This window comes from Sus scrofa, chromosome 4, assembly GCF_000003025.6.
Source record: "Sus scrofa isolate TJ Tabasco breed Duroc chromosome 4, Sscrofa11.1, whole genome shotgun sequence".
NCBI lineage: Eukaryota > Metazoa > Chordata > Mammalia > Artiodactyla > Suidae > Sus > Sus scrofa.
This window is the reverse complement of record NC_010446.5, coordinates 122,987,903-123,001,869: the sequence shown is the minus strand read 5'-3', so window position 1 is coordinate 123,001,869 and position 13,967 is coordinate 122,987,903. Positions and strand designations below refer to the sequence as shown.

The window sequence follows — 13,967 nt, the reverse complement described above, 5'->3', positions numbered from 1 at the left end:
ACGCACCCTTATGTTCATTGCAGCACTATTCACATTGCAAGACATGGAAACAACCTGAATGTCCATTGACAGATGAATGGATTAAGAAGATGTGGTATATGTATACAATGGAGTACTCCTCAGCCATAAAAAAGAACAAAAGAATGCCATTTGCAGCAACATGGGTGGAACTAGAGACTCTCATGCTGAGTGAAATAAGTCAGAAAGACAAAGACAAATGCCATATGATACCACTCATATCTGGAATCTAATATAGGGCACAAACGAACCTTTCCACAGAAAAGAAAGTCATGGACTTGGAGAACAGGCTTGTGGTTGCCAAGGGGGAGGGAGAGTGGGTGGGGTGGATGGGGAACTTGGGGTTAATAGATGCAAACTATTGCATTTGGAATGGATAAGCAATGAGATTCTGCTGTACAGAATCTAATCACTTAGGATGGGACATGATAATGTGAGAAAAAGGATGTATAAGTGTGTGTGTGACTGGGTCACTTTGCTGTGCAGTAGAAATTGACAGAACACTGTAAACCAACTACAATGGAAAAAATAAAAATCAATTTAAAAAAGAGGAAGAATTGAAGCTTGGCAGCCAAAGGGAGGAGAAGAGAGGAAAAGGAATGGGAGCCAAGGGAGGAGGAGTGAGGGATGCTTTTGCCAGGGACCATCACGCGGAGAGCCAGCAGCTAAAGAAGGATGGCTGGGTGAGTTTTGAACACAGAGGTGCCCAGTATTCAGCTTGACATTATTGGCTGTGCTGTAACTTCGTATACAAGATTATTTCATTTCATTTCATTTCATTTCATTTCATTTTTGGCCATACCCACAGCGTGTGGAAGTTCCCAGGCCAGGGATTAAACCTACGGCGTAGCAGCAACCCGTGCCACAGCAGTGACAACACTGGTTCCTTAACCACTAGGCCACCAGGGAATCCCTCTCTCCTCTATTTTAGAACCTCAAAAAAGTCTGCTGTGTGATGCTCTGAGGTCGTGGGTGCGGCGGTTGTGGAACATGCTGCTCAGGGCTTCTTGGAGAGAATCTGCTGTAGGGAGTAGAGTTACATCAGCCTCTGGCTGCTGCACCCCTGGAACACATTAGTGTTCATGCCAAGGCCACTGCCCCTGGGCTGCCACAGCCAGTGACAGCACACAGCAGGGACTCTAAGCCGGCCACTCCTGGCCTCTGCAGGACTCCTGCAGTGGTGACCTTGGCTTGCAATCTCCCCATCTGTCTGCTCAGGACTTTCTCAGGGCTGCTCTGTGGCCTGAGGCTCTTCCTACCAATCCTCTCCCCACCTCCTTTTCTCTCTTCATGGGTGTCAGATCCGCATCCGGCCCAAGGTTCCCCCTAACTACTCCTGCGCCCCCTTTTTCCTTCGGAAGCACATTCCTCTAGAAATCGCTTGCGTTTCTAATTCTGTCTTGGTGAGTGACCTCAGAGGACCTGAACGGACTCAGGGGGATGTTTTTCTTGGGGATGGGGCGTGGAGAGTGTGGGATTTGGAGCAGTTTCCGTGGTGGGGTGATGTGGTGTGGAAAAGGACAGTGCGTACGGGAGGCGAGGGGCCGAGTGGGCTCGGAGGATGTGGCAGAAGCAGAAAGCCAGAGCCTAGACGTGGCTAGAAGATTAAGCCTCTGGGAACATCTCAAGATTTGGGGTGAGAGGCCGGGGTTCCCATTTCATTTTTACCTTAGAGGATAAGAGAGCCTCAGCAGCTGGAGGACTTTATAACCAGGCGTCTTGCTGTGCACGAGCAGGTGCAAAGCCAGAAAGTTCACACTGTGCTTTGTGGAGGGGACCTGCAGCCTGGGGGGGCACGGAGGGTGGTCAGAGAGCTGGCCATTGTTCCCGCGCCACCTAACCTGGGGCTCCGCAGAGGAAGCTGGTGAGGCTGCTGAATGCAAAGAAACCTTCTGTTCTCAGGGAGCGCTGTTTCCTGGTCCGGATGGATTACATCAGCTACCCAGTGAACCTGGGAATGATGTCACCGAGTCCCAGTTAGTGACCATTAAGAAGTTGGGAAGAAGGAAAGCCCTATGAGCTGGGAATGGAACTATGTCAGTGGGGTATCCAAATGAAACCAGGTCCTCCTGGTTTGATGAGTATGATTTTTTTTTCCAAGGGGAGTTAAGGACATTTATTTCACATGTACATTCTGTACATTTTCTCTAAATCATGCAGAGCTGAAATATTTACGGTCATCTCTTGCCTGCTCCCAGGCTCTGGCTCGCTTCTGGCACCCAGTGATACAGATGTGGACACTGAACTTGGCCTCCCGGCCCCCAGGTTCCTGGGCCTGGCAGCCGGCAGCTCCTAGGACCCTCCTCCTCCCAACTACTCTGTTCCCTCCTGCCAGAGGCCCAGCAGACCATAGGAACACGGCCGCTCAGCTAGCAGCAGTCTGAGGGGCCCTGCTGCAGAGGCTGCGGCAGGCAGCAGTCAGGCTTGCACTGTGGGCGGTAGCTGTCAGCTTGGGAGATGCACAGGCAAGCAGGGAGCTCGCCACACTGCTGTCACCTTAGCATTTTCATGAAATCGCTCGAGTCTGCAATACGGTCTGTATCTCTCCGGAAGGCCACCTCTGCCTCACTTACCTCCATTGTCCAAGAACCCTGAGACCCACTTGGTCTAAAGTGGGGAGGTGATGCGTGCTAATATTATTGGCTACGCTAAGTGCTTTCCGCGTACTTTATCAAGCTATGTTTATATAACTAAGAGGGTCCGCTAACGGGACTTTTCCTGAGCAAAGAAAAGTCTGCTCCATGCTCTGGTATACATTTTAAATGCTCTCAGACACAGTTAGCCAAAAGTGTCAGGTGGATTCTATCAGCTCACCATCAGTTATTTGATGAGATGCTCAACAAGATTCTGGAATAGGTTATGATGGCAGTTTCAACAGCAGTCGTCTGATGAAAAATGGAAGAATTAGCCTTGTTAACTGAGGGTATCTGGCTCTGCATGGCCTTGGGAGATGTAAAAATCACTGTGTAAGAAAAAGGCAGCTCCTGCAAAAAGTTACTTCCCGTGGTTTTATCTCTGAACTGCCTTTTCTGTTCCCGTACCTCTGACGGCTTCTCCTCTGCTCCTGACCCTCTGAGCTAACAAATGTACCGTTCCACATCTTTCTTCTGTTCCCTGTTCTACCTTCTGACTCGATGTTCCATTTCCCCTCAGATATGACCATTGCTTTTCCTGGCAAAGACGCTGGTCCTCGTCGCCTCTGCAGGTAAATGCCCCTCCCGGGGGACCTTTCAACCAGGGCTCCACTCCTGGGGTGGATCACCCAGCAGGGCTGGGGTTGGAACTCCATACGGGGAAGGTGTGAGCTGACATGGTTCTGCCTTCAAAGAGGCATTTTTCTTATTCTCTGTGGCCTCGAGGGGTGGAATGAGGAATGGTGGGACGTTAGAGGGGCAGAGTATAGCTTGAGACAAAAAAAAAAAGGTATTTGACAGCAGCCCAAGCAGCCAGAGCTGCCAGAGCTGCCATTTCCTCGCCTCTCAAAGATGCTCAAGCAGAGTGGCCAGCCATCACGTAGGGATGTTGGCAGAGGGACCCATGCAGCCCGCAGAAGATTTACTGCACGTCTACACGTCTTCAGCGCAGAGGTTCTCAGATTCTAAACTTTCCTGATTCTCCGAGTTAAAAAGAAAAAAGCCAGACATTTGACGATAAGGAACAATTTGGAGTTAGGACCATTGAAGGGTCCCTCACAAATGACTACTGTCAGAAAGGAAATCAGGAGTTCCCTCCCATCCATGAGGACTCAGGTTCGACCCCTGGCCTCACTCCGTGGGTTAAGGATCTGGTGTTGCCATGAGCTGTGGTGTAGGTCGCAGATGAGGCTCAGATCTGGCGTGGCTGTGGCTGTGGCCGTGGTGTAGGCCGTCAGCTACAGCTCTGATTAGACCCCTAGCCTGGGAACCTCTACATGCCTCAGGTGCGGCCGTAAAAAACAAAAAAAGAAGAAGGAAATGAGACACTGAGATGAGAGGCAGTAGAGTTTGAATCCAGGTTGGGAGGAACCGTATCCTCAGAAGGGACCTGGTAAACTGTCCGTGTTTTTCTAGGCCAAGTGGAGCAGCAATTTTTGCCTTCCCACACGGCTACTCTGTAATAATTAGTTTTACTAGTTTTTTCACGAGCTATTACTTTAGTTATTTTAATTAGGCTCTTCACGCACTCGCGTTGTTTACAGCAGCTTTTCTTTTTACAGCACGTCGGTAAACAGTGGAGGGAAACGACCCCCTTGGAGAAAGCCGGGGCGTTTTTACTGGGTGGGCCATGGCCCGTGGAGGGGGCTCCATGGACTCTGAACCGGAGACCACCCAGCACCCTGGGGCCTCCTCAGAGAGAGCTGGAGCTCCTTCCTCTGGGCAGCACCTGGGTCCAAGCTGCAGCCTCTGTGGTCTCTGCCCCTGCGGTCAAAGAAAGAGAGCAAATAACCTATTTTCCGTAGGTCCCTCTGCCAACAACCACCACCGAGGAAACACCCAAGGTTATGGAGGGTTAGTTGTCCACCTTATTAAAACTTCACACACTGGGTAGCTCTTAGCTCTCTGGTTCGATTCCTGGCTCCACCCCTGACCAGCTGTGTGACCTGGGAAAAAGCAACGTCTCAAATTCTCAGTTTGCTTATCTGTCAAAGGAAGGGCCAAGCACCAAACTGGTAGAGTCAGCCTTGAGTGGGCGCTAAGACTGTGCCAACAAAGACGGGTCAGCCATCGTCACCGGCCCCTCCTCCCTCTTCTGCTCTTCTGTCTCAGCCTTTTGGTTCCAGCCTTCAGGGCTCTGTCTGACTTCATTATTTGTTCTTAAGTCTGTTCTCTCCATAAGTATGAAAGAGAGAAAGTGAAATGAGTCGAGAAACCATCTCTAAGGAATGATGACTCTTTGAACAGTCACTGGGAACCTGGAAGACCCCCACATTCCTTTTCTCTGGGCTGTCATGCTGTCCTCCTAAAAGCGAGGCACGTACGCTGGTTCGAATGCGTCCCTCAGCTCTCCGCCCATCCTGGGGCTGACCGGCCTGTGGGACTGTGTGTGGCAGGTGGCAGGTTTGCGTGGCTTCTCAGACCCTGCCCAGGCTCGGAGGACTGGCCCCAGGGAGGGAGACAGGGGCAGGGATGTGAGTTTTTGCAGGTCCAAGGCCCTCGTGTCTGTCGAAAACCCTATTTGGGGTTTACTTTGAACAAAGCCCAGAACTCCAAAAATCCCTGCCGCTGTGCTTCCAGAGCTGCCTCTCCTTTGCTCGGGTGTAAGCTTGTAACGGAAAAGAAACCAAGAGTCACCAACATATCTTTCTTCCTGGAGTCCTTTGGATTTGGGAGGTGGGGCTCCGTATAGCAGATCCCAAGGAGCCGTCCTTTCTTCGTTTCCTTTCACGAACACATGGGCAGCATACGGAGGCTCTTGGGCCAGGGGTCCGGTCGGAGCTGCAGCTGCGGCCTACACCATGGCAACACTGGATCCTTAACCCACTGAACCAGGCCAGGGATCGAACCTGTGTCCTCACAGAGACAATGTCAGGTCTTTAACCCATTAAGCCACAATGGGAACTCCAAACCCCCATCCTTTCTAGGCAATGGGGTTGCTAAATCACCACCAGTGACGTGTGATTTAAATTTTTTAATTAAAACTTTAACAGATTAATAGGAAAAGGAATTTTTTCTGTAGGAGTTTCCCTATGACAAGGATCTAGAACAGAGAAAAACACTTGTCTATGTTGAATTGAGACGTTGCTCTTGGACTGATGCACTGCGTTGTTCCAATTAAATGTGATAATCAGTTATTATTTTTGCTATAAACATCAAATGAGTATCTGGCCACTTAGGTTTTCAAAAGGAATCTTTGGACACCATCTAGTGACTGTTTGGGGTACAATTTAAACAAAACCCCAAATCTGTATGTTTTTCGAAAGAAGTCTCTGGCGCCCTCTAGTGGCCTGTCACACAAGGGCTTGGGGATAATGCTCCTTGTTCCAGGAGTCCTGCAGGTAGGTGTTTACCCTCCTGCCGTCATAACCATCAGGGTTTCCCTGAAGAATCACAGTGTAGCCACACTTTTTAATTCATGTGAATTTGAACAGCAATCTGAGCTATATAAGTAAAGTTTTGTTTTAACTTAAAAATGGAAATAAGGGGACTCTCTCCAACATTTTAACATTTATTAAGAATCACATAATTGGGGGAGTTCCCGCTGTGGCTCAGTGGAAACGAACCTGACTAGTATCCATGAGGATGTGGGTTCGATCCCTGGCCTCATCAGTGGGTTAAGCTGTGAGCCGTGATGCAGGTGGCAGATGTGGCTTGGATCTGGTGTTCCCGTGGCCGTGGCGTAGGCCTGCAGCTGCAGCTCTGATTGGACCCCTAGCCTGATCAGACCTTAAAACAGATTGGAAAAAAAACAAAAAATCTGTCCAGCTGGAGAAAATGAAGAGTATCTTCATGACAGTGTCAGGGGGCAGCATGACTCTGACTAAATAGAAATGCCCAGCATCCTGGCAGCCGTGCTGAGTGCCGTCCAATATCGTCGCACGTGTCAACAGTTAATTTTCACAACAGCTCTAAGAGGTGGGACTCTGCTATAATCCTCATATCCAAAGAGAAAACTGAAGCACAGTGAGGCAACTGCCAAGGGCCAATGACTAGTACGTGCCAGGGTTGCGACATGAGACGTGGGACATATCCCCTCCTCCACGCACTCCTACTTCGTGCCACCTCTAACTCTGCTAAGACTGGGCATGATTTTAGTGACTGCTGTTGTCCTGCTTCGACCTTCAGAGCCCTTTAGCAAGGTCATCTAAGCACTTAATAAATGGTCGGGTTAGTGTTAGCGCAGAAGGCACACGAAGAGTGCTCCCTTTGCCATGGACCTTCGATGCGATAAAGTTTGAAGTACAACATGAGATATAATGATAACGACTCATTTTAACCCACAAAATGGAAGTAAATAAACTCCCTCCACATTTTCCACATCTGTTAAGAACCACAAAAATTTTGAAGCTGGCCCCAGCCAAGCAGTTGGTATAATATCTGAGCTGTTAGTGTGGGATAGACTTTATAGGGCTTTCCAACTTCGGCACTACCGACATTTGAGGCCGGCTAATTCTTGGTGGTTGGGGGCTTTCCTGCGAGCTAACATATTTAGCAGCAGCCCTGATGTCTACCCAACATCACTTGTTGCAAAAGTTAAAATGTCTCCATTCTGGGCAGAGGGCAGTGGAAAGGCTCACATTTTCCTGAGTTGAGAACCATTGAGACGGTACATTCTGAAATCATTGATACAAAAATGGAGAAAATAAAAGCAGCATTATCACCAGTGTCACTTGAATCTTCCCAAATTGTCCTAAGACAGGGAAGAGGGACGGAAACAATGGGAAAATGCCATTGGCCCAACCGCGAGTTCAGCCCCCAGAAAAGTGCCACAAAATCTCTCATGTTTACGTGTTCTGCAGCCTGAGACTGCACCAGCACCCCTTACGTTGCATGCTGCGGAAAGTCATGTACACATGATCATGCTGTGTGACTGCATTGTAAAATGTCACTGGTATGTCTCCAGAAATTCTGGAAAAAACTTATTCTCACGATTTCCTAACCTTCCGGTTCCCTATGTGCTCTGGCTTTCAACTTCAACTAATATTTCATCTATTCTCTGCACATTTCCTCTTGAGGTATTCTTAGGTAATGATTGCAATTCTTTCTCATATTTGGTATTAGCTCAAATATTTAGATCTCCTCCTTCCATATATAGAACCTTCTAAGAGCTTCCAAGGATAACCTCATTGGGCCTACCATTCTCTATGAATGTCTCAATATCTTAAATATTTCAACATTCCACCCCTTTCTCCTATCACTTTTTAACCTTTACTTTTTCTCCAGTGTCAATATTTTGTTCATTCATCCATCGCTCATTTGATGATTATATTCAAGTTGCTGTTAAGTGCCAGGGATACAAAAGCATTAAGTTGGCCTCTAGGAGCCCACTTGCAACCTAGTACTAAGGAGGAGACACATAAATGGCAATGCATTGTGCAGAGCAAGTGATAGGATGCGTGTGTCAGTGAACAGCTCCAGAAGCCTTGAAAAAGAAATAATTCTGCCTCAAAGTTGCCAAGGTTTCATGGAGGAGGCAGCAATTAATCTGGGTATAGAAGGATGAATAGGAGTTTGCCAGACAAAGAGCACCCCAGGCAGAATGGATAAATAACATAGGCAAAGACCAGATCTATGAATGAGTCAGATCAGTTTCCTTTTTTTTTTTATGTAAACATTTGCATGTACTAACCCCAAACCCCGAGTCTATCCCACTCCCTCCCCCCTCCCCCTTGGCAACCGCAAGTCTGTTCTCCATGCCTGTGAGTCTGTTTCTGTTTTGTATAAAGGTTCATTTGAGCCATATTTTAGATTCCACATATAAGTGGTATCACATTTGTCTTTCTCTTTCTGACTTACTTCACTTAGTGTGAGAATCTCTAGTTGCAATGAGTCAGATCAGTTTCTATTTTGTTTTCTAGATACTCTTCCCCAAAGATGGGAGTCTAAGAGTTCCCACTGTGGCTCAGTGGGTTGAGAATCCAACTAGTATCCATAAGGATGCAGATTCCATCCCTGGCCTCACTCAGTGGGTTCAGGATCCAGAGTTGCCACGAGCTGTGGGTGTAGGTCACAGGCCCAGCTCAGACCTGGCGTTGCTATGGCTGTAGCATAGGCCGGCAGCTGCAGCTCCAATTCCCCCCCTAGCCTGGGAACCTCTATATGCTGTGGGCGAGGCCCTAAGAAGACAAACAGAAAGACAAAGACAGGCGTCCTTTGGCTTCCCCGACATGTGACATGTCAAATGGACAGCCACCACGTCCCTGATTCATTCTCTAACTGCACCTGGGCTCTTGCTCCCGGCTCTGCCCCACTCCTGCCCCCTGCCCCCTGTCCCCTTGTCTGACCTGTCTCCCTTTTTGCTCACATCCAGTTGCCAGAACACGTCACTTCCCCCCCGTCATCTCGGTCCCACCCAGCCCTCATCTCTTGTCCTGCGACCATGACCACTATTCGAGCGCAGCTCACCTCTGTCCTCGAATCTGCCAGAAGCCTCCCGATTGGCTCTTGGCTTGAAGCCTTGCTCTTTTCCAGTCTGTCTAATCCTAAGCTATGATCTAGAGAAACATGGTCTATTTGGGATCACTGGCTCGCACCTCAGCAGCAGGCCTGGAAGGGAAAAGGGGTGCCTGGTATTTGCAGACTTTTGTGGCAGGTGAGCCCGGCAGCGGGAACAGGTGGAGGGGGCATTGACATAGCAACTGACGGTGTGGCAACCACTGCTTAAAAATCAGGCCCTGCCCTTGAGGATGTGGTGGTCTCCCCCTCACCGCCCAACCTCAGTCCTTGCCCGGCCCACCAGGCCCCTCACGTCGGCCCTCAGTCCTTGTCTCTCAGAAATGACCAGTGCTCTTCCACCCAGGCCCTCTGTGCTTGCCTCCTTCTCCCAAATCACACCTCCGATGTCACCTTTCCAGGGAGGTCTCCCCGGCACCCCCTGCGTTCCTCCCCAGAGTTCTCTCCCTACTTATGTATGTGTTTGTTTATTTTCTGTTTCTCCTCTCTGACAAATGGACAAATGGACTCTGTCCATTTTGTTCTTGGCTGTATTCCCAGGGCCTAAAAGAGGGTCTGGTGCACAGTTACCTAATAAACACCAGCTGCACACCTGATAGCAGCGTCCCATTCCCTTTGCTCGCTCCCTAGCGGGATCTGCACGTTCCAGCCAGGGCTGCAAGAGGAAGTTTCCTACTTCTGGGTGCTGGGGTGGAGGACAGGGAGGGTTCGACTGGCTTAGAAGCCCCGTTCTCTTGGCAGCATTCATTGGCTCCGAGGTGGACACCTCCTCGAGTCCAAGTCCAACAGGACAGGCAGTGGGTGGGCCGGGGCGGGCATGGGGTGGGGTGGGGGGAGGTGGCCCAGGTCAGTCTGGTCCAGCCGAAGTCCCTTGGGCTTTGTGCTTAGGGGGTGTGGGAAGCACTCTGTCCTCTGCCGGGGCTTCGCCCACCCTGGTCACTGTGGAACGGCTGCAGGGACTCTGCTAACAGGAGGAACCCTGGCCAGAGGACTAGGTCCAGAGCTGAGCCAAGAGCACAGACCAGCAAAGACGAGCAGACCCAGAGCCCCTGCCACGGTGCAAACCTCTCCTTCTAATCCTGCCGGATCTTCACCATTTCTGGACTCTTTGTATCGTGAACTAGTGAATTCCATTGTTTAAGTTAGCTCAAGGTCAGGTTTTTTTTTAATGTGTGTGTCATTTAAGCATCCTCGGTAATTCACGGTCCCTAAAACAGTATCACACCATGGTGATGTTTTAAGAAGGACATTGACTAATTAGAGTATTTATTACTGAATGAATGAATTCATCCAAAAAATATTTATGGAGTACCGTACAACTCCTTCAGGGAGTGAGCTAAATGGTAAAAGATATAAAACCTACCTCATGAGAGGGAAAATAAGAAACGGGGAGTGTTTAGCCTCAAGACAGAAGACTGAGAAGGGCCATCTGGGGCGTCTTCATGATAGACGTAGGGCAGTGCGTGTGAAGGTGTGGACACATCAAAACGTGGAACTAGATGCGACCTGGTGGAATACAAGATATCTGATTTCTGTTTTAGATGCCAAGCGCCTCATCTAAGATACCAGGAGGAAATACAGTCCCAGAGAACAAAGCAAGGGAAGGCAAAATCTTGCCCTTAGCTTGGCCTTTGACTCTAGACCCCCGTGTTTCCTCTCAAAAGAGGACTGGCCTGGAGGGGCTAGGATCGAGGGAGGTGGAAGGCTTCCTCCGGTTCCTTCCACCTGAAAGCCCAGACCCTTGCTGTGGGGCTTATTGCTTCACTGGGAAGAGGGTAGAGTCCGAGCCAGATGGAGCACCCACCGCAGAAATAGCAACTCATCTCTTTGTCTGTATCTGACCCTCCCCCGTCCCTTTGTTGAGCCTTCAGATGAGATCACAGCCTTGATCAGTAGTGGAACAGCAACCTCCTGCGGGACCTTGAGCCATGGATTTCTGACATTTGAGAAGATAATTTGTTACACAGCAGACAACCAGCATAAATGGGTACATAAAATTCCCGTAAGTAAATGCAGGTTTTATTTCTACCTTTTCCCAATTGTATTGAATATCTTTGTGCATACAGTCTTGAGAATTCCTAAAAGTCATGGTGTGGGATAAATTCTAGGACATGGAATCATTTGCTCCTATTTTGAGTTACAATACTGTCAAGTCATCCCCCTAAAAGGTTATATACAGCTCATACTCCCAATGAAATGTGTCTAAGAGTGTCTTGCCCCTTAACCTTGCCCATACCAAGCATTATAAATCTTTAGCATTTACTAATTTAAAAGGGAAAAAGTAGGTATCATGTATTGACTGCTTTCTCCACGCCGATCCCTGGCCTAGGGCTTTACCTGCTCAGGCCCTTCAGCAACGCTATGGGTTAGGTATTATTGTTACTCCCTTTAGTTCCCCAGTGGAGGAAACAAGACCTGATCCAGGTCCCGTAATGAAATAGTAGACCAGGTGGTCTCAGGAAGCCTGATTTCAGCACCTGAGCCTTGACTGGCTGGTGAGATTGAGCCTGGTCTCGTCCAGCACCATCTCTGTGAGCCGCATTTTCATATTCTCTCCCGCTGTGCTGGGCATCTTCTCTTTGCCACTCTTCCCCTTCACCTCTCTGCTCTCACCCTAGACATCTGGCCCCGTGGGTTTCATCAGCCTGGCCCCAGTGCCCTCTGGCTCCCCGCGGGTGGTTGATTGGAGGCGAAAGGGAATAAACTCAAAGTGTTTACTCCCCTGGCTCCTCTTGCGGGGCTGCCTCGGCCTGGTTGTGTCTTTCAAAACAAAGTTCATTGCTCTTCTAACCTGACCCTCTCTGACACTGGGCTCCTGTAACCTTTCCCCCTTTGACCTTTTGCACATAGAGGGGTAGCTGGTTGGCCACACCGAACCTCCGGTCACCGTACTCGCTGTGCCTTTCACTCACCGCTGCTCAGGTAGTTCCTTGCAGATGGACCCTCCTCGCTCCATCCTATTTTGTCTGAGTGCCTTCACTTCCAGTTCTCCATTCGGTTGCCTTTTCTCCCTGAGCTGGAGGCCTTCTCTCTGTATTGAGGTCCACCCCTTGCTTATCACTCCACGGGGAACCTCTGTCCCTGCTTGTTGCTTCTTCATTTTGTTTAATGTGGTTTTTGCATGAATTTGTTCATAACCTCACCCAAAGCGCCACTCTAGAAAATGTGGTCTTGACCTTGACAAGTCCATTGCATCTTGCTTCCACCTTTCGGGGGGAGTGAAAAGTCTAGAACCTGATCCACCTGTGGCCCAAATATCTTCTTTCCCTCCTTAAAAAGTTTCTCTCTTCCAGAAGTATTTGGACAGGTTTCGACTTGTGCTGCATTGTCCATCAGGAGCTGTTCTTCTATGTCACCTGCGTCTCTTGGCTCCCAGCCCTGCTGGGCTTCCTACATCTGGTTATGACTCTAGTTCCACAGACAGGTTCCTTGTGTTTCTTGTGACAGCTTACCATCTTGAACCATGGCCTGCAGATAACCTCCAATGTCAGATTTTCCAGTCCCCAATGCCAAGATTTTATTCTGTGAGTCATGCTCCACATGGGGACCTCTGGCTGGGGTTCTGCGTCCACAGGTTCTGAGGACTCTGTGCAGCAGCGAAAACCTTCTTCTATGGCCACTTTCTGCATTACTTCCCCAGTAACTGCGTGGCGATCCAGGGAGAAGTGAGCCTACAAAAGCTGTGCATCGTATGTGAATAATGTGACATAATGAAACGTACTTTATTCAATGTGACAGATAGTTATGTCACTTACCTCCAGACCGGATGCTCTTGTTCATACATAAGAAAAAAACTTCACTATATTTCCACAAAATTATCATTTGTTCAAAATTACCCTCTTTTTTCCTTTTCCTTCCCACTCGCAGAGCCCATAAATGACTCCCTCCCCTGGCTTTGGTGCCTCAAGAAATATCTTCAGGAGTTCCCTGGTGGCCTAGTGGGTTAAAGATCCAGTGTTGTCACTGCTGTGGTTCCCATGACTGTACAGTATTCCATTGTGTACAGTATCCCACAGTGTATGTATAGTGCAATTCTTGATTCATGATGGAACATAGGGTTGTTCTGGAGATTGAGCAGTATGTGCCCTGGGAACTTCCCCATGCTGCAGGCACCCACCCTCCAAAAAGGGAGGAAATGGCTTCAGGCGTTACCTGCAGGTACCTGGCCTGGAGGGGTTCTTGGCTGACATCTGGTTTTATAGGTTGGCTGTGACACCTCACCCTAATTCCCACCTCTGACCGCTCCTATGAGCTCGACATTTTAGACTGGGCTTTTTTTGCAGAGTGGTCTGGGATGAGAGCAAGTCCAGGAAGCTCCTTGTCTCCTCTGGCTCTTGAGCCCCAGGTGGCAAACAGCAAACCTGGCTCCCTGACCCTGTCCACCTGGTAGATTTTCTTCAGCTTTCTGATGGGAATCATGTGGCATTTAATGGAAGACTTCTCAGACTTGGCCTCCACCTTCCAGTGGCCCCACCAATGTCCACGATGCCACAGCTATTTTCTGTGCCACACCCTGCCTCCTGCCATCACCCTCTAGTGCCCAGAAGGAGACCCCAGCCACCCTGAGCCGGGCTGCTTCTCCAGGGAAAATTCACCGGCAACACACCCTTAGTTTTCTTTCTCCTCCAGATATGCTCAGACCCAAACTCACAAAAGTCCAGGCTGGAAGGAAGGCTAGTGCAGAGCTGGAGACCATGATGGGAATGTGTTGTTTTTCTCTGCCCAGTATCACTCTTGCCCCCTTTTTGGATAATGGCACTGCCATTCTTTAGGGAACTGTTCCTTTCCTGTTTCGCCCTGTGGTTCTGGTATAGGCACCAGTCCCACTATGCTACCCTACTCCCAAGCCTCACGTGCAGA

The 13,967-nt window shown here is 49.2% G+C and overlaps 1 long non-coding RNA gene across 7 annotated transcripts in view; it reads left to right on the top strand.

Moving 5' to 3' along the window:
- Positions 574-13,967, top strand: part of LOC102161678 — a 69,535-nt gene continuing 56,141 nt past the window's right edge. For 2 of the 7 annotated variants that reach the window (XR_002343594.1, XR_002343599.1), the window contains exons 1-2: positions 587-3,223; positions 10,972-11,109. This is a non-coding gene — a long non-coding RNA (uncharacterized LOC102161678). Of the gene's footprint in view, positions 3,224-10,971; positions 11,110-13,967 lie in introns of all 7 variants that reach the window. The other 5 variants (XR_002343596.1, XR_002343595.1, XR_002343598.1 and 2 more) reach the window with 5 other exon arrangements.